This window comes from Neovison vison, chromosome 7, assembly GCF_020171115.1.
Source record: "Neovison vison isolate M4711 chromosome 7, ASM_NN_V1, whole genome shotgun sequence".
Taxonomy (NCBI): Eukaryota; Metazoa; Chordata; class Mammalia; order Carnivora; family Mustelidae; genus Neogale; species Neogale vison.
The window spans coordinates 154,713,170-154,735,235 of record NC_058097.1 but is presented as its reverse complement, the minus strand read 5'-3'; the positions used below and the strand labels follow the sequence as shown (position 1 = coordinate 154,735,235).

General features: G+C 44.0%; 1 long non-coding RNA gene across 1 annotated transcript in view; it reads left to right on the top strand.

The window, feature by feature from the left end:
• The window catches only part of LOC122912669, a 39,361-nt gene extending 21,441 nt beyond the window's left edge, over positions 1-17,920 (top strand). Inside the window, exon 3 of the long non-coding RNA XR_006385665.1 lies at positions 17,374-17,920. This is a non-coding gene — a long non-coding RNA (uncharacterized LOC122912669). The remainder of the gene's footprint in view (positions 1-17,373) is intronic.
• The last annotated feature ends 4,146 nt before the right edge of the window (positions 17,921-22,066 follow it).

Below are 22,066 nucleotides of genomic sequence, written 5' to 3'. Positions count from 1 at the left end.
GATTCTAGGGTCTGACCGAGGCCCCTGCCAGTTTGTGGACTCTGGTGAGTCTGCACAGTGTTAGGAAGACTTAGGTGTAGGATCGTACGACAGGAGAACAGGAAACATAAAGGTCCAGGGATAGCAGTGGTCCCCCCTACCCCTAGGAAGGAAGACACCAGGACAAGGTGCCTATGCCCGTGCTTCAGGGCCTCCCTTCATCCTGAATATGTTGGGGAGCAGGTGGGTAATGTAAACACCTTGAGCATTTTTCTCCCTGTGTAGGCGGTGGAGTAAATAATAGAACCTCTGGGAAGGTTCTGAGAACGAAATGAGAACCACACAGAAATGTTGTCATGACACCTGTAGGGAGCTAGAGCTCTTCCCCATCCCCCTGCCCCTCACCTCCTGCTCAGGACAGCCAGCTAGAGTCATCAGTTTCCGTCTTCACCTCTTCCTTTTCCACCAGGAGCTGGAATCAAGGTTCTGGTAGGGGTGGTCTGGCCCGGGTCCCCTTGCATCCCAGATTCTGCCAGCCTCCTACTCTGCATTCGTGCCACTCATCTCCTGGGTGTTAGGAGGAAACCTCACGGGGGCCTTCTCTGTGCCTTCCCTCCATCACCTCTAAGATACACTGGTTTCTGCTGAACGCTTTCCACAGTTCATCATCATTGCTTATTTGATCATGAGAACAATGATGGCAGAAACCATGCCTGTCTTCTCCTCCATTTGGTTTCCAGCACCCAGCAAGTTCATGGACCATTGTCGACACCTAACCAATACTTGCTGAATGAAAAATTGGAAGGAAAATATGTGATTTCTTTACTTAAAAGTGTAGTTAACAGAGAGAAATACCGAATGTACCGTCAAGTGTCAAAATGATGGTTGCTTGGAACTGGAAAGTTTGCTTGGAAAAAAGAAATAGATGATAAAGGTGGAATAGATGATAAAGGTGGAATCAGGAATTACTGGTAAAGGAAAAGATTAAGTCTGTGCATGGTCTGGGGAAACCAGCTACCAACAAAGAAAAAAATAACCGGTATCTTTTCTTCACATTGTATACCACAAACTTCCCAGATGAACTGAGGAGCTTTAAAAACCTTGGAAACACTGAACTATTTATCACATCTCTGGAAGGAAGTAGGTTTCCATCTTAGAAGGAACAGAAGCAGATAGCAAGGAGAAGGTTAACTGACTGGACTGTAGAAGTATTTTAAACTTTTGCATGTTAAAAAAAAAAAAAAAGGAAAAGGCAACCCAAATAAAAAGGCAAACAAACCAGGGAAATATTTGCAGACAACTGCCACAAGAACTTCCATAAATTTATTTTAAAAGAATACACAGAGACCCCAGTGAATAAACAGAGTATATAGCATATAGTTTCCAAAAGAGAAAAAAGACAGAGGGATGCTTAATCTTGATAATTAGAGGAAGAAGAGGTTCATGGTAGCCAAAGAAGTCAGGGAAAATTCCACAGGGGAGGTGGACTGTGGGCTCGTTCTCACAGATATGGACTGACCAAGATGGAGGGAAGAGATGCCACACATTTAGATGGACTTTTCTGCTTGCTAGACTCTCCTGGCTCCCCTCCGAATTTGCAAGGCTTTTGCAGCCTGGAGCTGGATGGTCCCCCTTAGTGTCTCTCCAGCCACCATCATCCATCTGTTATGGAAACAGCTTTTCTTCATGGGGACAAACCACGTGGAAGCTTGGGGAGGTCTGGCAGAGGGGTGTTCTGGAAGAATGCTCTGGCCATGAGGGTAGGGAGCTAGCTAAGGACCCTGACTCCCCTGTCCCACCTTCTCCCAACCTGGGGTTTTCAGACCTAAAAACCAGCTGCTTGCCCACCCCAACCCCCCACTCTTTCCTGGGGTTGAACTGCTCATCTTTTTTTTAACAACTGTTCTGGGAAGGTGGGCCAAACTTGCTTTAATTCCTCCAAGTAGAGCTCAACTAGCAATATCATTTTAGAGTCTTTTCTTTATATGACTTTTAATAAATATCTTTTTAAAATTATGCAGGCAATACATATTCATGGGAGAAAGTACAAATATAGCCAGCATTCTGAGAGTTTTTATGAAGAAGAGAGAGCAAGAGGAAATAGAAAACAGAAATAGTTCACTACCAGTCAGATGTCCAAGGGCAGCATGCGTGTCCCATAGTCAGGAGCCGCTGCTCTGCCACGAGGCTTTCCAGGCCCTTGGGCTGCTTCCTCTCCTCCCTGCTCCAGACCTGCGAGGTCTGGGGCCCTCCATTCCTTCACACGGGAGAGGTCTCCAGGACACGAAACCCTGATTCATCCTTTGCTGCTCCTTTCCGCCGGCCTCCCACTCAGCTGTCTCCCTGGTCTAAGGAACTAGACTCATTCTCAGCCATGTGCATCAGCCATTCTCAATCTTTTCTCCTCCCACCACGTGTGATGGATGGCATCCATGTTCATACACGCTCTCAAAGGTTAAACCCAATTTTATCTAAACCTGGACAGGATTTTTGCAGGAAATGAAAGCCGGTGGTAAAAATAACTGTTACATCTCAATGCAATACGATGACTTGAAATTGGCACGACTTCTGGCATGTTAGCAGTCTGCCCACCCCTGGCTACTGTGTGTGTGTGTGGCACAGGCTTTGGAGAAGCAATTCCTGCATCCTGGCTGTGACACCACCCCTTTTTCTTCTGAATTAGTGAGGGTGACATTATTACAAGGATAAGTCACCACCGGGCCTCCTGCATATATTTTATAGCGATTATTGCGTTGAATTGTGTATTTCCCCCATTAAACTTTTCCGTTAGTTGTTTTATCCCTAGTGCCCAGCACAATGCCTGACATTTATCCGTGCAGACTGATTGAACAGGCGAGGGAAGCCTGCATACCTCCTACCCCGTCTCTAAGAAACCCTGCCTTCCCTTTATGCCTCCCTCCCTACCCAGCTGGTACTACCGGCAGCTCTCTGGTGCTACATTTTCTAAACTTCGTTTGCTTTCATGTTTGGCCTGTTGGCACTAGTTTATCATGCCATCCTGACTTGTTGGCCCTGTTTCCTGGGCTCCTTTACCCATTTTTTTGTCTTTTTCAGTCATCAGGAGTCCTTGAGATATTCTCAAGGACTTTTTTTTTTAGAGTGTAGGACTTCTGCAACCTTCTCCTTCTCCTAGCAGGAGCTCCAGGTTGGCTCTCCACCTCAATTTTGACTCCTTGACAGTACACATATGTCTAATCTACTTCTTTTTAATCACCCAGAGCATGTAGCCCTGGCCCATGTATAATGCTAGGCCTACTCCTTTGCAGCTTATATCATACTCTTCATTAAATAAGTAACTATGTAGTTTATTTAACATCTCTGTCTCCCATTTGGAGGTAAATTCCACAAGGATAGGTATTCTGACTGTTTTATTCACTGCTGTATCCCCAGCATCTAGCACAGGCCCCCCGCACATAGAGTTTAATAAAGTCATGTGATAGGAATGAATGAATGAATGAATGAATTGAATTGAATGATTGACCCACAGTAATTTTCATAAGCAGGGGATGGTTTTGTTTTTGAAAAGAAGTCTTAATGCTGAAGGATCTGCTTATGAAAGGAGAAAACAAGCCTTTGGACAGTTGGCAACCTAGAGCAGTGGTTAATGCTTAAGGGGACTCCATGAGCAGTCTGGTCAAGTGCAGGGGAACCTGCTTGGGCCAAAATAGAGGGAACAAAAGGTTCTGGGAGGGCTGGGAATGGGAATGGGGATGGTGAGTCACAATTTCCTACATCCATCCCACCAGTTTCTTCCATGATCATATTTACTTTGGACCCTGTACTATGTTCCCAGGGGACCTGGGGTAAAAGTAGAAGTTGGTTTGTTTATCGGTTATACTGTTCACGTGGATTTCTGTTTGGCAGCAATGTCTCAAGGAGGGTTATTGCTAATCACTTCTGATGCATGTGGGCTGGGGCAGAGGTGGCCAAAGCTGGCCTTTTGGGAGATTGTCCATGGGATTTACCAATTAGCCCAGCAGGCTCACACTTCCTCATGAGACCTGGGCCCAGCTGTGGCCCTTGTCTGGACATGGGGCCCAGGGACAAAGCAGGAGGCAAGGGGCTTTGGCAGCTTCTTCAGGGACCAGAGGGAAGCAGAAAGGAGATGGGCAATCTGGAGGGACAGCCTAACTCTTGTTATGCTCACTAAACCTTAATGAAGTCCCCTCGATCTCTGAGCCCTAAGTGATGGGCACCAGGTCCCTGGGGGAAAGGGGCTGAATCAAAACTTTGAAAGGTCTAAACATGTTAAAGGTTCTGGCTGATCTTCATATGTCATTCAAAGTAAAACAATTAAATCATAGAATAAGTTTAGTTCAGTAATACAATTCAGGTTTATCCTGTGATGGTTAGTTTCATTGATGTTTTTCTGCAAATACCAAATTTGTTTTAAAAACTTTTTTTCAGTTTTGGTGGTTCTACTTCAGCAGTGCCATCCCTGAAGAGACCCTGAGGTAGAAGCCCTGTCACAGAGACCTGAGTGAGAACTGGCTCACTGAGAGACTGAGTGCAGGGCTAGAGGAATGGAGGGAAAAGCTTGGGTAACTGAGTGAGGGTCTAGGTGAGGGTCCTGGTCACTGAGGGGGTTCACCTGGGAGGTCATCACAGGTCTGAGTGAGGGTCCCCAGTCACTGACACTGCTGAGGGTGGGGTCTGGTCATTGAGGACCTGAGGAAATGTACCTCATCACTAAGGCATCTGTCAGTAGCGCTGCTTACTGATGGAGCCATCTGGTTACCAAAACCTAAAGGAGAGGCTACTGTCACAAATTCTCGAGTATGGTCAACAGGTCCTAAGTGAGAGGTTGTACTCCCTGAGAGAACCAAGGAGGATGTTTGGTTCATGGAGTTAGGGTCTCTAACTTCTGAGGGGACTGTGTGAGTTGGGGGTCCTGGCTTTGAGAGGTTTGAAGAAATAGTTCTGACCTCTGAGATATGGCTGAAGGTCTTTAGTCAAAGGAAATACAAATAAGGCCTCCATATAGATGGGGAAAACTGTCCAGTGTGGGGTCCAATAACAGATTCTATGGCCAGATAAAGCCAGAGGGGCCCTTAATTCCGCCTTCCCTTCCTCCTTCAGCCTGATCTGCAGGTCTTCCAGTCACCAGTAGATGGCACTGCAGCTCCACACAAGGACAGGTCTGCCGGTTGGGTCCCAAGGTGGGGTCCAGGTGCGAGCCGGTGAGGAAAGAGAGGATGTGGGGACCTCTGACCACATTCCCTGGAGGCAGGGAGGAACCAGGCTACCAAGGCCTAAGCAGATCTCCTAAACTAACTGGCCACTTAGAGTCCAAGTCCTCTTAATCACCAGGCTGATTAAATGCAGTGTGACTTTTTACATTTGATTCATTCATCCATTCAGTTGTTCAGCAGGCCTAGTACCTGATAGAGTTTGTGCTAGGCTCTGAGGGAAGATACAAGGGTGGTTAAAGAAGGTTGCTGTTCTTTCGAAATCCATAATCTTGGAGGTGAAACATTAACATAAACAAAATATAATACATGTGATAAGGACTATAAGGATGTACCCAATGCTATAGAAATCCAGGGAAGGAAGAAATTTAGGATCCGGGGAGTTGGTGAACATAAAGGAAGAAAGAGGTGACATTGACCCAGGGTCTCAAAGTATGATCCGGGTTTTTGTTTGTGAGGCACTAGTGGAGGAAGGTTCCCGGAGTAGAAGCAAAAGTGTGAATCAAGATGTGGGGTGGGAAGGAGCATGGGTGTTGAGGGATCATTTTGTACCCCAAATGTCTACAGTAGAAGGAACAGGGTGGGGATGGGCTGGGAGGGTGGTAAGGAGTAGGGATAACAGATAGACAGCTGGAGTGGGGGATCGTTAAGAACCTTATAGCCCATACTTAGGGATTTGGTAATGGCTGTTTAATGCTTGAAGAATCAGGAGGGTTTTCAAGTAGGCAGGTGAAATTCAGGTTTCTATTTAATTTGTTAGTAGCCAAGTTGTGGGGTGTGGGGTGGCTTAGGGGAGGGAGATTGCATACAGGAACCCAGATAGGCAACCAAATTAGAATTTATGAGAGTTAAGTAAAGAAGGCGTTAGGGAGGAGAAAACAGATTTAGGGGTATTTAGGAGGGAGGATGAATAGGATTTTGTGGCAAAGTAGATGTGAAAGGAAGAATGAAGAATTTAGGCAAATAATAAATGTGAATATTTACTGAGCATTTAATATCTGTAACACTTTGTCAGCCGTAATGACAGTGCTCTATAAAATAGGAATCATCATTCCCATTTTCAGATCCAAAAACTGGTGCTCAGCCAGGCTGTGTAACTTGCCAAAGGTCACACAGCTTGTTCTGTCCCCAACCTGGTTTTCCTGTCTTCGGTCTTACCCCTCTCCAGACCACCCTCCACACTGCCACAAGCTAGAGCTTCCGAAAATCCTTCCTGAAAACTCTCTAGTAGCCTTCTATCGTGTAGAGGATAAAATAAAGTCAAAACGCTTCCCAGTTGCACATAGAGTCCTTGGCTATCCAGTCCCTGCCACCCTCAACACCTTCCCTGCCCCATTCTAAGGATCAGGCAGACAGGGTTGCTGGTGACTAACTCTTGAAGGGGCCCACCTCTCTTACAGTATGCATTAGTATGTGTGGGGAGCTGGTGGTGCACACCCCGCCCCGAAACCCTCACCTATTCTGACCCCTCTGCCTCCTGTACCTACCTCTATCCTGTTGCCTGACCACCTCCTACTCATCCTTCAAGTCTCAGCTTAAATGTAAAGAAAAAAAAAAAAAAAAAAAGTCACTTCCTTTGTGACTTCCTTAGCCTTTTGTGATTCACCCTCAACCTCACGTGGTTAGATCTTTACATGATATGCCCTGTCCCAGCATTTCCTAACATTTACCATGATGATAATTAAGTAATTGTTTTCATAACTATTGTAATGAAATTTCATAACTATTGTTATGACAATATTAGTCTCTTCACTAGACTATGGGCTTTTTGACAGAAGGGCCCTAATGGAGGATATCCATTACAGCTTTTTGTAACAACAAAAATGCCTGATTTGCAAGAAGCTCTGCAAAAGACACAGATGTCCTTTGGAAGATGGGAGTGTCCTTACTCATAATTATACTTTAATAACCATTCTCAAGATGTTGGCTTCCTGACACCAAGATTCTTTTATTACCCAAGTCAGGAGCATTTCCCCTAGGGGACTGTAGTAATAATTCCACTATATTGGAAACTGATCATTTTATATTTTTCATGACACACAACAGAAAGGGAACAAAAGGTGTCCTAGTGTTGTCTAGGATGATTAATCTTGATAGCTATTAAAGAACCAAAGTTCTGTTGAGTGAATCTGAAGGTCTCATTGTCTTTATTAAACGATTCATGAATCTCACAGCACCCCATCCAGCAAGTGGAGAGATGCTCTGAGAAGTGGTACAAAAATACAAGATTTTTTTTTTTTTTTTAAGATTTTATTTTATTTATTTGAGAGAGAGAGACAGTGAGAGAGAGCATGAGCGAGGAGAAGGTCAGAGGGAGAAGCAGACTCCTCATGGAGCTGGGAGCCTGATGTGGGACTCGATCCCTGGACTCCAGGATCACGCCCTGAGCCGGAGGCAGTCATTTAACCAACTGCGCCACCCAGGCGTCCCCAAAAATACAAGATTTTTATGGGAAGGAGGATGTGGCAAGATATTTTTAGCAGAAAGAAAAGAAGGGTTTCTTTCAGGCAGAGTCAATTTCCCCTCCCTTGGGGGCAGTGGCAGGGGGTCTTATCCAGCAGATTAGCTCATCTTTCTTTGGAGACCAGAGCATTTCTGACTGGTTAAGATTACATTTCTATGGGAGATGGAAGTTGCAACTGTAACTGAACTCCAAGGGTTTGGTTGTCACTTGGGGTGCATCAAATTGAACACAAGGCAAGGAAATTTGTAGGCAGTGAACTTTTTATTCCGTGGTACAAGTAAGGAGACAGGGAAATAGCTTTCAAAGCACTGTCTCTCTGTGGGGTTAGCACAGATTTAGTGTATTAGTGGGCAGGGCAGGGAGCTTAGGCACTTCTGGTTCAACTGGGTAGGCCTAACATGTCCACATGCTAGTGCCTACATCGTATGTTTAAAAAATAGCAGAAAACTGCCGTAGAAGGAGATCTTAGTATTATAATGAACTAAAGGTAACTTCAGGACAATTCAGGGGGCTTCTGTGCAGGTCCTCAGCTCCGGTCCTGCTTAGACTGGCTCAGTAAGGAGAAACCAGGTGAAACACACTAGCTTCTACGGGCTATCAGGTGAACACCTAGTTGGGCATCTCCTTGGCTGGAAGTGTAGGTTCTGTAAAACAAAACAGAACTGCTTTTTTCTGTTCCCCTCCTCCTTTCTGCTGATAGCTTTCAGCCCTCTTACTTGAGTAACTTTGCGTTGCATGCTGGTTAACACAATTAGGTTATATGAAGACCTGGTTTGGTGGCTTGGCTTAAGTGACTCCATTTTGGTTCTGTGGTTTTCTTTTCTTTTTTTTTTTCCTTTTCCAATCTTAACACCACAGTGTTAGAGAACACCCTTCTCGTTTTCCTTGTTTGTAATATATTAAACAGACTCTCATTATCTACATTATTATACATAGTTGATCAAGCATAATATACACATCATTTCAGAACGGTAATCAGTATCATTATGAGGAACACATCTTTGAAATAAATGGTTCATTGGTTGAGCATCTCCCTTCGGCTCAGGTCATGATCCCAGGATCCTGGGATTGAGTCTGGTGTGATCATCCGGTCCTGGTTGGGCTCCCTGCTCAGTGGGGAGTCTGCTTCTTCCCCTCCCTCTGTCCCCCTTCTTCTTCACCCCATCCCTGTGCTTGTGCTCTCTCTCTCTCAAAAAAAAAAAAAAAAAAAAAAGAAATAAAATAAAAAGAAATACAAAATAATTTATGGACTGTACTTTTGTATTCTGTCTTCTAGTTTCTGTTCAAAATATAGTTTTCCAAAGTCATTTTGGTTTCCTACTCACTTTGTTCATTGTAGTTACGTTATTTATTTGTTAAAGAGGTAGGATCATTTGCTATAGTTTATATTTTATTTTGCATTCCCCCCACTACTTGGGGTATTAATTTTCCCCTTCTAACTCACAGTAATATTTATTCTTTGTGGTATACAATTATATAGGTTTCGGCAAATCCATAGGATTGTGTAAACATCAACACAGTGGTCACTGAACATGATCCACGCATGAACAGTGATCTTTTGTGTATAGTTCAATGTGTTTTGACAAATGCACACATTTAATGTAACCTGTGTTTCTGTCAAGATATAGAACATTCTCAGCTGGTCAGCCAGCAGGAAAGGCGAACTAGAGGCTGAGCAGAGGGTGCTCCCCAGTGTACAAGCACTGATCATAGTGTGGAAGGAGCAGGTGGACGGGATGGAGGCCTTCAGGCACGTGGTGTGTGCCAGTGGTTTTCTTTTCAATACTATTATTGGAGAAAAGTGGTTTGCCCTCCCTCTCAGGGTTTTGTTTCATATGGAGGGAGCTCCTCTGGAGTAACACTCTTGGCTTCTCTCCCTAGAAAAGAAGTCAGTAACTTATCAGAAAATTTGAGAAGAACTAAGTGAGCACACTGGTTCAGCTCCTCCGTGTCTGCCTACGGAAGCACGTGTTCTGTAGGACGTTTTCAAAGGACTTGCCCCGTCGGGGAAACTTTAGTTTTCCAGGATAATCTGTAACTGGGTAGGTAAGCCTCTCTTTATTTCCGGGGCTATCACAAAGTTCATCCAATTATATACATCACCTTCTCCAGTATTAGCTTTATCAATTAAAAAAAGGTGATATGTTGACCTCTACCTTTTAATTGGTTTTGAGCTGGGGAGAGGAAAAGTGGGGGGCTATTTACTAAAGATCCACAGAACTTCAAGACCTAATTTCACTGGATTGGAAGCCTTATTAAATAAACAGGGAATAGAATTTGGGGATCTAACTAACATGTGAAGAGGCTTCTGGTAAGGTCAGAATCCACAGCTTGAGGTAGGGACTTTAGTAAGCATGCGTTCGTGACCATGTGGCTTGTGGTTGCTTGTGTGGAGCCATGGGGCTGGCTTGTTTATGGAGGCAGTTGGTTTTTATCAGTTGTAATTGGATGGGCAACTTTAGGTTTTTGGTGCCAGATATATGGGGTCTTCCCCTTGGTGGGTCCTCACGCCTCTCAGGACTTTATCCAAAGGTGAGGATCTGTTTTGACAGAGGCAGGGTGGTGGGCTGGCTTTAGGATGCAGGGGCAGGCCATTCCTGCCTTCAGCCAAACTTGTCTGCTCCGCGCAAGTAGGTGGCCTCAACATTTATAACAGCAGGATTGAGACAGATACCACCCTGGGCCAGGGTCCGAGGGCTGGGGCAGGGAGGGATGGCTTAGCTGACACTGGCCTCAGCAGGTGCCTGCTACACAGAATCTAGCAAATACTTGCTGGCCACACTGCTCTGAGAAAAGGCACAGCCACAGTAAAAATGAGAGCCTTGGGTGTAATGGCTGCCGTTTATCCTTGAAACACACAGCTGTTAGACTTAGCATTTGTGCGTGGGCCACGTAGGGACCACACAGAGATGCTGGTGGGCTGCAGTGTCCTAATAAACAGGAGTAGCTGAAACCTTTCTGCTTCATTCCTGGAGGAAAGAGTCCTTCTTAATATGAGCCTTTTAGACATGGGGCATGCAGAACAATTGTTTACCAGTTGTATTATTGGTCAGACTGCTCCAAACCTGATCCAAAATAATGCCATTTTGAAATTACCCTACCCAAGAAAGGGAACCATGGAAATACTAACCTCCTCTCACCCCATGTTAAGAAGACCAGGATGGGTGAATAAAGATGGGAAAAGGAGATGCATCTAGGTCTCATCACTCTTAAAGAAGGTATAAGAACAGAGTAAGATGTCTGAACTTTTATTAGCTCAGAAACAGTGATTAGATCTTAAATAAATCTAGAAAGAGATTAAAAAAAAAGGCCAGATTTCAGAGCTGACTGGAATGACTCCTTCAAAGGATACTAAATTTAGGAAACCATTAAGAGGCAGCTTCTCAAAATGAGAGATCATAGTGTGAGCAAATTATAAAGTTGTAGTTTACTTTTTTGTATGCCAAACATATTCTGTTGACTTTATCAGTTTATCTACTGAGATCAGTAGCCACGAACACTCCAGTTCAACTCTACCAGGTTTTGACTCCAGTACCTGCAACTGCATGGGAATTCAAAACACTTAAAAAAAAAAAAAAAAAAGCACAAAGCCAGTATGACACTCAAACTTTTTTCCTTAATATTATTTAATGTTCAGTTAGCATTTAAAAATTCAATTAGCCTGCAAATTTCCCAGATTATGTCATAATTTTTTTAGCCTATTTTTGGAATCAGAGTCCAAATAAGATACAATCATTAATATTAGTTTATAAGTTTTATAGATCTCTTTTTATCTATACATTTACCTTCCACCTTTATTTTTCTTTAAAATTTATTAGCTGAGGAACCTGAGTTATTTATCCTGCAGGAGGTCCCACAGTAGGCCTAGATTGTTTAGATATACTGAAAAATGTTTCTTTGTCTCATATATTGCTGGTGAATTAGTAGTTAGATCCAGAGATTTGATCAGATTCAGATTTGATTTTTAATTTGACCCTCCTGGGGTCATTTCTCTGATAAATTTGAAAAGAATGAGTTGGGTATGCTCAACACAGCTCCTCTGGCTCTTCTTAGCCAGACTCCCCCTGGATATACACATTCTATTCTCCTCCTCCATGAAGTAAGATTTAAAAGGGGTCTTCCCTGGATGGGGTAGAGGATGGAGTGGGTGGGGAGTAAGGAGAGCTACAGTTTTCTTTCTTTTTTTTTTTTTTTAAATTTTATTTATTTATTTGACAGAGAGAGACACAGCGAGAGAGAGAACACAAGGAGAGGGAATAGGAGAGGGAGAAGCAGGCCTCCCGCCAAGCAGGGAGTCTGATGTGGGACTAGATCCCAGGACCCTGGGATCATGGCCGGAGCCGAAGGTAGATGCCTAACGACTGAGCCACCCAGGCGCCCCGAGCTACAGTTTTCTTGTACAATCTATGAATGGGTGGGCTAGTTTTCCTAATCCTGGGGTTCAGGATCAAGAAGTCCAATTACTAAATGATAAAGCCACATCTATCAATATCAACTTATCAGTAGTGTTGCTATTTTGACCTCTCACTTACTTTATTCCTTTGCATTATTTCTCAATTGATTAAGAACTCAGACAGAGAATGGGGTGGGTATTATTTATTGGAGCCTTTAAACTCTACAACTACCACCAACGATAAGTGGACTAGCTAGTTGTGTTAGATAAGCTTCTGTGCCTGTCTTGTCTACAGGTCATATTAAGAATTGGCCATACTGGGCACCTGGGTGGCTCAGTTGTTTAATCACCTGCCTTTGGCTCAGGTCGTGATCCTGGGGTCCTCAGATGGAGCCCCACATTGGGCTTCTTGCTCACTAGAGAGTCTGCTTCTCCCTCTACCTTTGCCCCTGCCCCCACCCCCACTCATGCTCGCTTGCTCTCTTTCAAATGAATAAATAAATAAAATCTTAAAAAAAAAAAAAACTTGGCCATATTTACTGTATTCATCTCATTCCCTCACTCCTGGGCAATAGCTAACTGGGCCTGACCCAAAGCTGTCAGTTAGGTGCTCACTCTCTTTATCTTTCAGGAAATTCTCCTAAGACACAGTGACTTTAATCATTCGATAGTAGGTGCTTAAGCTGGATTGGGAGAGCCATTTTATGGCCCTGTTCCTTGCTGATAAGTAGGCACAGAGACTCAGCTTTGGGAAAAGAGTATGGAGCAAGCACACAGATGTGGGGAGAGATAAACGATCAGGAGACCTTTGAGAATCAGAGGCAGAAGATGGGCTCTCTGACCTTCTTATTGTAGTCCCACAGGCTTTTTTTTAGATCTTATAGTCAGTGAGATAGTCACTTCTCCCTAGGTTGATGATATGGAAGGAATTGTACTTGCTGGACTTGCTGATGAGACAGCACTGTTAGTTTTCTGGAAGAACTTTCATGATGGGCTCACTTGGGGTAGAAGCTGAGAAGCCGAGGAATCTGAGTATGGACAAAACATTGGCTGGAGCAAGGAAAAGCATTTGCTTAGTCTGGAGAGAAAAGGAAGAAAGAGAGTCAGAGTGTGTGGGGTAGAGTTTGTGATGTTGGTGTGACATTTCCCATGACCAACCCTCTGAAACTTTAGAGTTCGATCTCTTGAAACAGGAAGTTGTCAGTGTTCTTAGCGAAAACTGAGGGATTGTGCGTGACACCCAGATTCATTTGGAGGAATGAAAGCAGCCCAAGGGAGTATAGGAGCCCTGAGAGAAAGAGAGAGAGAGAGAGAGAGAATAGAAGTAGATCAGAGTGTGTAGAACTTTGGGCTTGAAACCGAGGTTTAGAACTAACTAACCTGATGATATTGGTCACTTGGGATGTGAGCGTCCTTCACTTCCTCTTTTAGAAGGCAGGGTCCTGTAATTGACACAAAGACGCCAAAGCTTCGATCATATTGCTCCTCAAATTTGTCATCTTTGCCAGGCTATCCTATCATCACAGTTATGTCCCCCTGCCCTCAGGTAGCGTGTCACCACCAGGAGCTCCTTGTTACAGCTCACTTAGGTCTCTCTCCACGACCTCAAAGGAAGAGGTGTTTGGGGCAGATCTTCCTTCCCCTCACAGGTCTCTTCCTCTTGTCTCTCCCAAATTACCAGCAGCCTAAGTGATTATGTGCAGGTTTCTTCACCAAAGAGTTGAAGCAATTTCAGGAGGGAGAGTCAGTGTCAAAGAAGGGAAGGATATAGTGCTCCTAACTTTTTTTTTTTTTTGAGACTTTTTCTTTAGTTCTCAAAAGGATGCTATGTACAGATCCAGATCCTTCAGACTCTTTGGATTTTAGCTGGACAACTTTTTCTTCTCGGGCCTCCTTTTAAAATTTGTCCCATTTGAAACCCCACCAGTTTCCAGACCAGTCATAGGAAGGGATCTCACTTCTTGGGTCTTCTCTCTCTCTCCAAATTCACCATCCTTACCCCAGCCCAACATTCCTAGTCTCACTGTGCCAATCTGAGGTGAGCCTCAAGGACATTAAGCTAGTTCAAAATGAAGCATGTTGTCACCCAAGTCTTGCAGAACTGTGTGTATAGGGGAGGAGGTGGTGCGGGGGAGGGAAGAACTCCTGAGTCTGTAGTAGTTGTGGATTTAGGTCTTCCTGGCCAGATTTCCTTTTCCATATTCCTATATGTGTGAGCAGCAATCATGTCAGTTCATTTGATTAATAGAATTGTTATATTAGCTCATCTACTGCTCCCAGGAACAGACATTAATTTTTAGAGAGTACAATCTAGACTCATATTGAAAAAGGATATATTTCCTCAATTAGAAGGACATCTCGCCTTTTTCCCAGAGTTAGTGGGCCCCATTATTGTTCAGAAAAGAGGTCTGGTTTCTTTCCTGCTCTGCCTGGGAAGCTATTGAAAGAATAAATAAGCTATATTATCCTTTAATGGCTCCTCCCTCTTGGTAATTCAGGAAGGGCTCCAGACTCAATAAATTGTTTCAGTAGTCTTCTTTGGGAGCTGGGGTAGCTGCCAATTCTTTTATAATAAACCCACCTTCATTTATATTAACCAAGATAGTGTCTGTTCCTTGCAACCAACTGACCCTTGTCTAGAAGAGAAAGGGGTTTTGACAAGTAGGTTTGCAAGCAATAGAGCCTCAAAGAATGTGCATACTCTCTAGCTTTGCCACCTGGTATCAAGTGGCAAAGATTCTTTCATCCTGGGCAGAGCAGTGTGGTGAAGCCTGGCCAGCTTGAGTGGTCTTCTGCTTATTGCAAAAAAGTGACACCTGAGTAGCACCCAATATAATACAGGCCTGAAGATTTATGGGTAGAATGTGAGGAGCCCCTGGCATGACTTCTTGTTCTGCCATGTCTGGTAGTAAAGGTTACTTAAAATATTAGCGTAATTCTAGATTAATTCACCAAGGGTTCAAACTCTTCTGGTATGAAGATTTGGGTCAGTTCACCTAGTAAAGAAACTGTAAGCAGTGTAGGTACTGGTTAAGAGCCTAGGCCACGTGAAATGCACTATAGAGGATAGACAAAATAAATATCAGTTTTACTTCTAAAATTCAACCATCAATTTCTCATCCAACTGCCATGGGATTTTATTTAAATTTAGCTTATTTTAATTTTATTTTGTATATGCTTTTTAAAGATTTTATTTATTTGAGAGAGAGAGAGTGCCAGGGGAGGGGCAGAGAGAGAGGGAGAAGGGAAGCAGACACCCTGCTGTACGTGGAGACCAAGGCATGGCTCGTTTCCTGATGCTGGCCTCGATGATCTTCTGACACTGGGTTCAGTACCAGGACCTAGAGATTATGACCTGAGCCAAACCCAAGAGTCCAATGCTTAACCAACTGAGCCACCCAAGTGCCTCATAATGTTTAACTCAATCTGTTTTCTGAGTTTTTAATTCTAGTCGTAACCAACTTCTCCTCTCTCTCTTTCCCTCTTCCTCGTAACATTTGACATTTCAAATCTTTCCAATTTATTTTGCCCTCTCTTCTAATGGTGCTTGATTGACTGGAAGGATGTGAGAGGGAGTCCCTCACCTGAGGATCATGAGCTTCAGTCAAAGACTCGGTTAGTACATGCCACTTTCTGAGAGTTGTGTCAGGAAGTCTTTCTATGCACCCCCTCCCCAAGATCCCGGTCCCACAAGGTTTGTGCACTACATGGGGAAGCCAGGGTTTCCCAATGGTTATTGCTTTTGGTTTCAACCAAGACACTATGTGTTGGCCTCTTGAGGCATCTTATAGAGGCTCAGGTCCTAGATTGAACCTGGGATCATGATGGGGGGGAGGGGCTTAAATTGTTCAGCCATAGAGAAAGCTTATCTCTGCCTCCCCTTCACTCATTGCGTAGATAAAACAAAGCAAGTCCTATGAGGAGCCTAAGCAAAGGATTATTTCAGGGGAGGGAATGGACACAAAGCAAAGCAGTGCATTCCTTCCTTTCCTTTCTCAAATTTTGTTGCTGAGGTATCACCATAGTCTACAGGCTCTCCTTCAGGGTGGGCACATCTGGCAATGCATATGATGGTGACTCCTCTTGGACAGGCGAGCTGGCTTCAGGGTAATGCCAGGCAGCATCAATGACACCAGCAGGAGGGTTTACTACTCCAAACACCATAGTCCTGGCCTGTGACCAAACTTGGCCCATGTGCTGTGTTTCCCCCATTCCTCTCATTGCTTCTCACTGGTCTCTCTCTCCCCAGGTTGCCAGTCAGAAGCAGGCACTTAATTCTCATGAACACATTTACTCCTAAGGCTGTCATTGCAAGCACAATTTATTTGCTTAGTGAAGCAAATTTTGTGTTTTCTTCAATTAACAAATCTGTATTGGGCACCTTTGTATTCTAGGCTCTTGGGTGCTTAGCATTTGTTCTAAAACTAAGAACACAAATATCTGTGGTAACCAGTTGTGGGTAGGTGCAAGGTCACATTTGCTTTTTTACTCAGAACTGCATGCTCCAATCTAAACATATTCATCCTTCTCATAACCCTCACCTCCCTTTTCCAGGGTGAGGCAGTCTTGCAGTGAACATCCTGAGCATTTTTACAAGAAGGGATCTTGTTAACTTCAACAGTTATTACAATACTTCCCCCAAAAGGATAAGATCAACAATAATAGGGACATCTGAGGGGCGCAGTCACTAAGTGTCCGAGTCTTGATTTCAGCTCAGGTCGTGATCTCAGGGTTGTGAGATCAAGCCCTGAGTTGGGCTCCTCACTCAGCGTGGAGTCTGCTTGAGGGTCTCTCTCCCTCTCCCTTGCCCCTGCCACTCACACTCTCTCTCAAATAAATAAATAAATCATTAAAACAAGAATATTCCCACCATCAAGGTAAACCATGTTGAAAAGTATATATTTTTGACAGTGCTGATCCAGGTCCTGAAGCATTCCAGAAAGTACTCTCCTGTATCCTTCTCTACCAATTTGAAATGGTCCCAAACACTGATGGAGGAAATCACTTCTCCACTAATGCTTTGTGCTTTCATTCACACTGATCATCTCCTGCAGGATTTGGCTTTCAAGTGAAATGAAAGGTTTCTTTGTGTCATCTCTCAGAGAAACCTGTGTTATTGTTATTGGTAGCATTTGGGGTGGCGCATTCACCCCCATAGTATTAACTAGAGTAGTTAATTCACTAGGGGTGGTATTAACTAGGGGTATGTAAGTCAGTAGAGTAGCCACTTGCCACATGTGACTGTTAAGCTTTTGAAATGTGGGTTGTGTGATTGGGGATGTAATTTTCATTGTAATTTGTTTTATTTTTATTTTTTTTTTACACAGGCTCCACACTGGGAGTGGGACTTGAATTTACCACCCTGAGATCAAGACCAGAGTTAAGAATCAGATGCTTAGCTGACTGAGGACCCCAGGTGCTCCCTTTACTTGACTTGTAATTTAAATTTAAACAGCAACATGTGGCCAGTAGCTGTCATGTTGGACAGTGCCAGGCTAGAGAAATCCCGAGACAAATTTAGGAAAACGGGTTTTGGATCACATTGTTGGTATTACGCTTTACCAGGTGGCACTCTTATCTGACTTCCCAAGAGTCCGTCATCCCCTAACTTAATTGCAAGGAACAATTTCCATTCTTTGTTGGAGGATTTACATTGTAACTCTACCACCTTTATAAGTACAGTAGCATCTAGAAGTTACAGTTCTCTATCTTTATAAACTTTCTTATTCTAGTTGGAACCATGTAAGTATATGGTTTCCTCAATATATTGCACAAATTTTCCAGTCATGGAAGTATTAGTCAGTAAATATTTCCTTTTTCTTTCTCTCTCTCTCTCTTTTTTAAAGATTTTATTTATTTATTTGACAGAGAGAGATCACAAGTAGGCAGAGAGGCAGGCAGAGAGAGAGAGAGAGGAGGAAGCAGGCTCCCTACTGAGCAGAGAGCCCGATGTGGGACTCGATTCCAGGACCCTGACATCATGACCTGAGCCGAAGGCAGTGGCCTAACCCACTGAGCCACCCAGGCGCCCCCTTTTTCTTTCTCTTTTCCCACTCTCTCTCTCCCCTCCCCCTCCCCTCTCCCACCCTTCCTGCCTTCCTCTTTGTCCCCCGCCCCCATGGCCCACCTATGACCATCCTTCTTTCCTTTCCCTCTTTCTTTCTTTTTTAACATAAATCTCTAGCCCATATCAGTAGGACCGCTCCAGTCCCCTCTTGCATTCCCCCATCTACATTAGCTTCCAAGCTAACTGAACTTTGGCTGACTCTCGTGCCTCCAAGACCAGCCCCATCTCCTCCCCCTGGTCTCACTACTTAGTCCAGGGCCTGAAGCAGCCCTGTGTACCCCTGTGGGGTGAGAGAGCTTAGATGTGGCTTAGATGTAACTTGGTGACAACAGGTTGTCTTAACCCTTATGTCCTGACTGTTCAATTAATATTTCCTTCATCTAACTCCCCACAATAAGGAGGAGTCATGATTAATCTGCAGCTCCCACAAACGGGCAAATTAACTAGCTGGCAGTGGACTCATTTTGTATAGTATATTACCTCCATGAGATTCAGTGCATGACTGTGATACTATCCCATTTGACAGGACAGGGTGTGATACCAAAAAGCTGGGGTACCAGCCTCAAGGACAATCTCATCAGTCTTAGGGATCCTTCTCACTCTTGGAGTAAGCGTGTAAGCTTGCAGACCTATCAAAACATGGTTACCCTTTTCAGAGCCTCACCACTGCCATACCTGGCTGGGTTGGTAAATGATTATTCATACAGTCAGGTTCTGAGAGCTTCCTCTTCTGCTTCTAGAATCCACTGGATCCGAATAGGATAAGAAATATTTAATAGGGTACTTTGTGTTGCGCAGTACTGCTAAACGATGCCAGTTGCCTTCGAGTAGGATGGGATGACAGAGCCAAGGCTGTTCTCTGCCAGGGTAAAGCTTACTTCTCTCACTTCCCTAGTTGAATTGATTAGCAACTCTCTCCTTTTTTAAACACCAAACAAATGAGTTATTTTTCAAACAAAATCTTACAACTAAGCACCACCAACTCATGCAGTGCTGAATCTTATAAGCCACATTGTTTCCAAGTTGTGATAGATTCTGGGTGGCTCGTAATGGCTTCTCCTTCCTTGGGCCCAGCCTGAGATAAACGGGGGGGTGGGGGTGTGTGTCTTTGTACTAAGACGAATGTGGCTACAGGACCCCAGCTATACAGAGTTTCCTGGTAGTCGCCACTGGTCTGAATCACTGCCCACGGCATCATAGTGCAGCCTGTCCTCCAGGCCCCATCGCATCTCTCTGTCTAAAGGGCTGCCCTGTGAGAGGTAGGGCATACCATTCCCTAACAATCTGCCCTTTATTATGTGGGTGGCAGAATATGGTCATGGATCAGAGGCTGTAGTTGAGAAAGACCATAGAGCTGAAGGTAGAGGGTTGCAGTGGTTTGTTGGTGGCTATGTGGTTATTTGGTGAAGAATGCAAGCTCAGATCCAGGCGAGGCTAAGGCCTTCCCTGTCAGAGCCCACTGAGTTCCTCAAATTACAGAAGGAGGTTCAATAGAGTCTATTCAGTAAGTGTTCTAGGCTTTTTGCCTTTTGGAATGTCCCAGGACATTTTTGCAGGAAAAGCTCAACTCCCACGTCCTGACTGTTGGCACATACTCCAGAACCGTGGGCTTCTGCCAACCTCGGTCTCATCCCAGGTGTGTGGTACTCGGATGTGCCTCAGCCAAAACATCCATCCGTGGCATACTGATTTACCTCATTGTTAACATTTTTCTGTCCCTAATCCTTTTGGTAGGTGTCTCTCTGTATAATGGTTTCCTAGGGCTGCCATAACAAATGTCCACAAACTTAGTGGCTTAAAACAATAGAAATTTATTCCCTTCTAGTTCTGGAGGGCAGAGGTCCAAATCAGTGTTGGTAGGGCTACACACCATTGGAGGTTCTGAAGGAGAATCTCTGATGGCTGCTGGCGATCCTCAGTGTTCATTTTTTTGGTGACTGCTTTCCAATCTCTGTCTCAATCTGCATAACACCTTTTCCTTTTTCTGTAGCTGTATTTTCTCCTTTTCTTACATGGGCACCATTCACTGGATTTAGGACCCATTTTAAAACTAGGATGGTCTCTGATAAGACTCAACTACCAGATAAGGTCACATTCACAAATATCAGAGGTTAGAACTTGGACATATCTTTTTTGGGGATGCTATTCAACTCACCAAAAATATGAGAAAATAATAGTGGTTTGATTTAATAGCATGCCTGATTTTTATAAAAAGGCATCCCCAAACCTCTTGGTTATAGTATACCATTCCAGGATCTTCCATCCATGTGGGGATTTTAATTTCTGGATTCAATTCAGATTCTTACTTCCTGTTGCCCCAAACTTACAGCTCTCTTAATTACCAGTGACACAGAGCTCTGTCATTGTGTAGAATGGCCTTACCCCTTCCGTAGACAGGATGTCTATGACAAAGGGTGGAAGGTAGTGCCTGTCCACTGAGGGTCATTCCCTGTTAAATGCATGGTTCTGCCTGTGTTGCACATTGTTACTTTTGATTCAAGAGTTAAGTCCCTGAAGGATGCCCCAGTTTGTCTGGGCAGCTGAAGGTGAGGTTCAGGGTCATGGATGATTCTTGTATGATTAACTAACAGAGCCATCCCTCATCCTTTCTTAGATCCCCCTGACCCATTTAATAATTAAAGACTGTTAGTCTGTATTGCAAAGTGAGACAGAGCATTCCCATTTACAAAACAACCCTGCAAGCTCCAGTGAATCTTTCCACTAGCTTTTGTGGTAGAATCACAATCAGTTGTTTTTCAAAAACAACATAATTCTCAGAGGCTGGAAGCATTGCCTTAATCTAAAACTGCAAGTATTTCTGCTATATTTTTCCTGCTTGGATCTGCCTCTTTCCCTCCCTGCCCCAAATCATCTGTGAGAGAGGCAGAAATTACAGAGACCTCAGGTCTTATCTTTCTTTCTGACTTACAGGGCACCAGGAGTAGAACTGGCCAGACTGTGACTTGTGACCTGGCCAGGGCCAGTTACCAAAGCTTCTCTGAACCCTATTCAAAGTATGTGGCCTTTTTGGATAATCCAAGAGATGGAATGTGTAAGAATTCCAAGATGGAGCATATGCCAACTCTAAAACCCAAACACCCCATTAGCAGCTGTTCTTTGTTGTTGTGGGAGGTAATTATTGCATACGCTTTCCTACCTGTTGCAGGCTTAAGTGCCACTACTTCTTAAACTGTCTGCCGGATTCCTTGTAGCTGGTCCTCAGAACTGATGGTACTTACTCTTTCAGTGACTCTGCCACTTTTGTTTCAGGGGATTTTTGGAACATCATATAGTAGGGCACCTGACCGCTGAGAAAAGAAGAAAAAAAAAAAAAACCAAGGATGCAGAATGATACCACCTGAGTCACCATAACCTGTTCTGTAGCTCTCAGAGATTTCCTTTTACCCTCATCTCATTGAAAGTGAAGGGAACATCCAACTGTTCTTGATACTGGCAGAGACAGAGAGCTGTCTGTGAGCAGATCTTTGTTAAGCAGTATATTCTAGACCCTGTGAAAAGTACAGCGGATTTTCTTTTTTTTTAAATAGAGCCAGTTTTTCCTCATAGTATGCCAAATTCTAGGAAGGGGATGGGCCAGTGTGTAAAAGGAATCTTTGGCAAACAGAGTGGACAATACCTTTGTTTCGTTGTTTGTTTGTTTTTTTTAAGATTTTATTTATTTGACAGAGATCACAAGTAGGCAGAGAGGCAGGCAGAGAGAGAGAGGAGGAAGCAGTCTCCCTGAGGAGCAGAGAGCCTGATGTGGGGCTTGATCCCAGGACCCTGGGAATCATGACCTGAGCTGAAGGCAGAGGCTTTAACCCACTGAGCTACCCAGGTGCCCCAACCTTGTTTCAGGTTTTTAAAGAGTGTGTTGGCCCTACCACCTAGCATTCCACAAATTTTTGCAAGATCCATTATATTTGGGCAACTGTTAATTTAATTGTCTACAT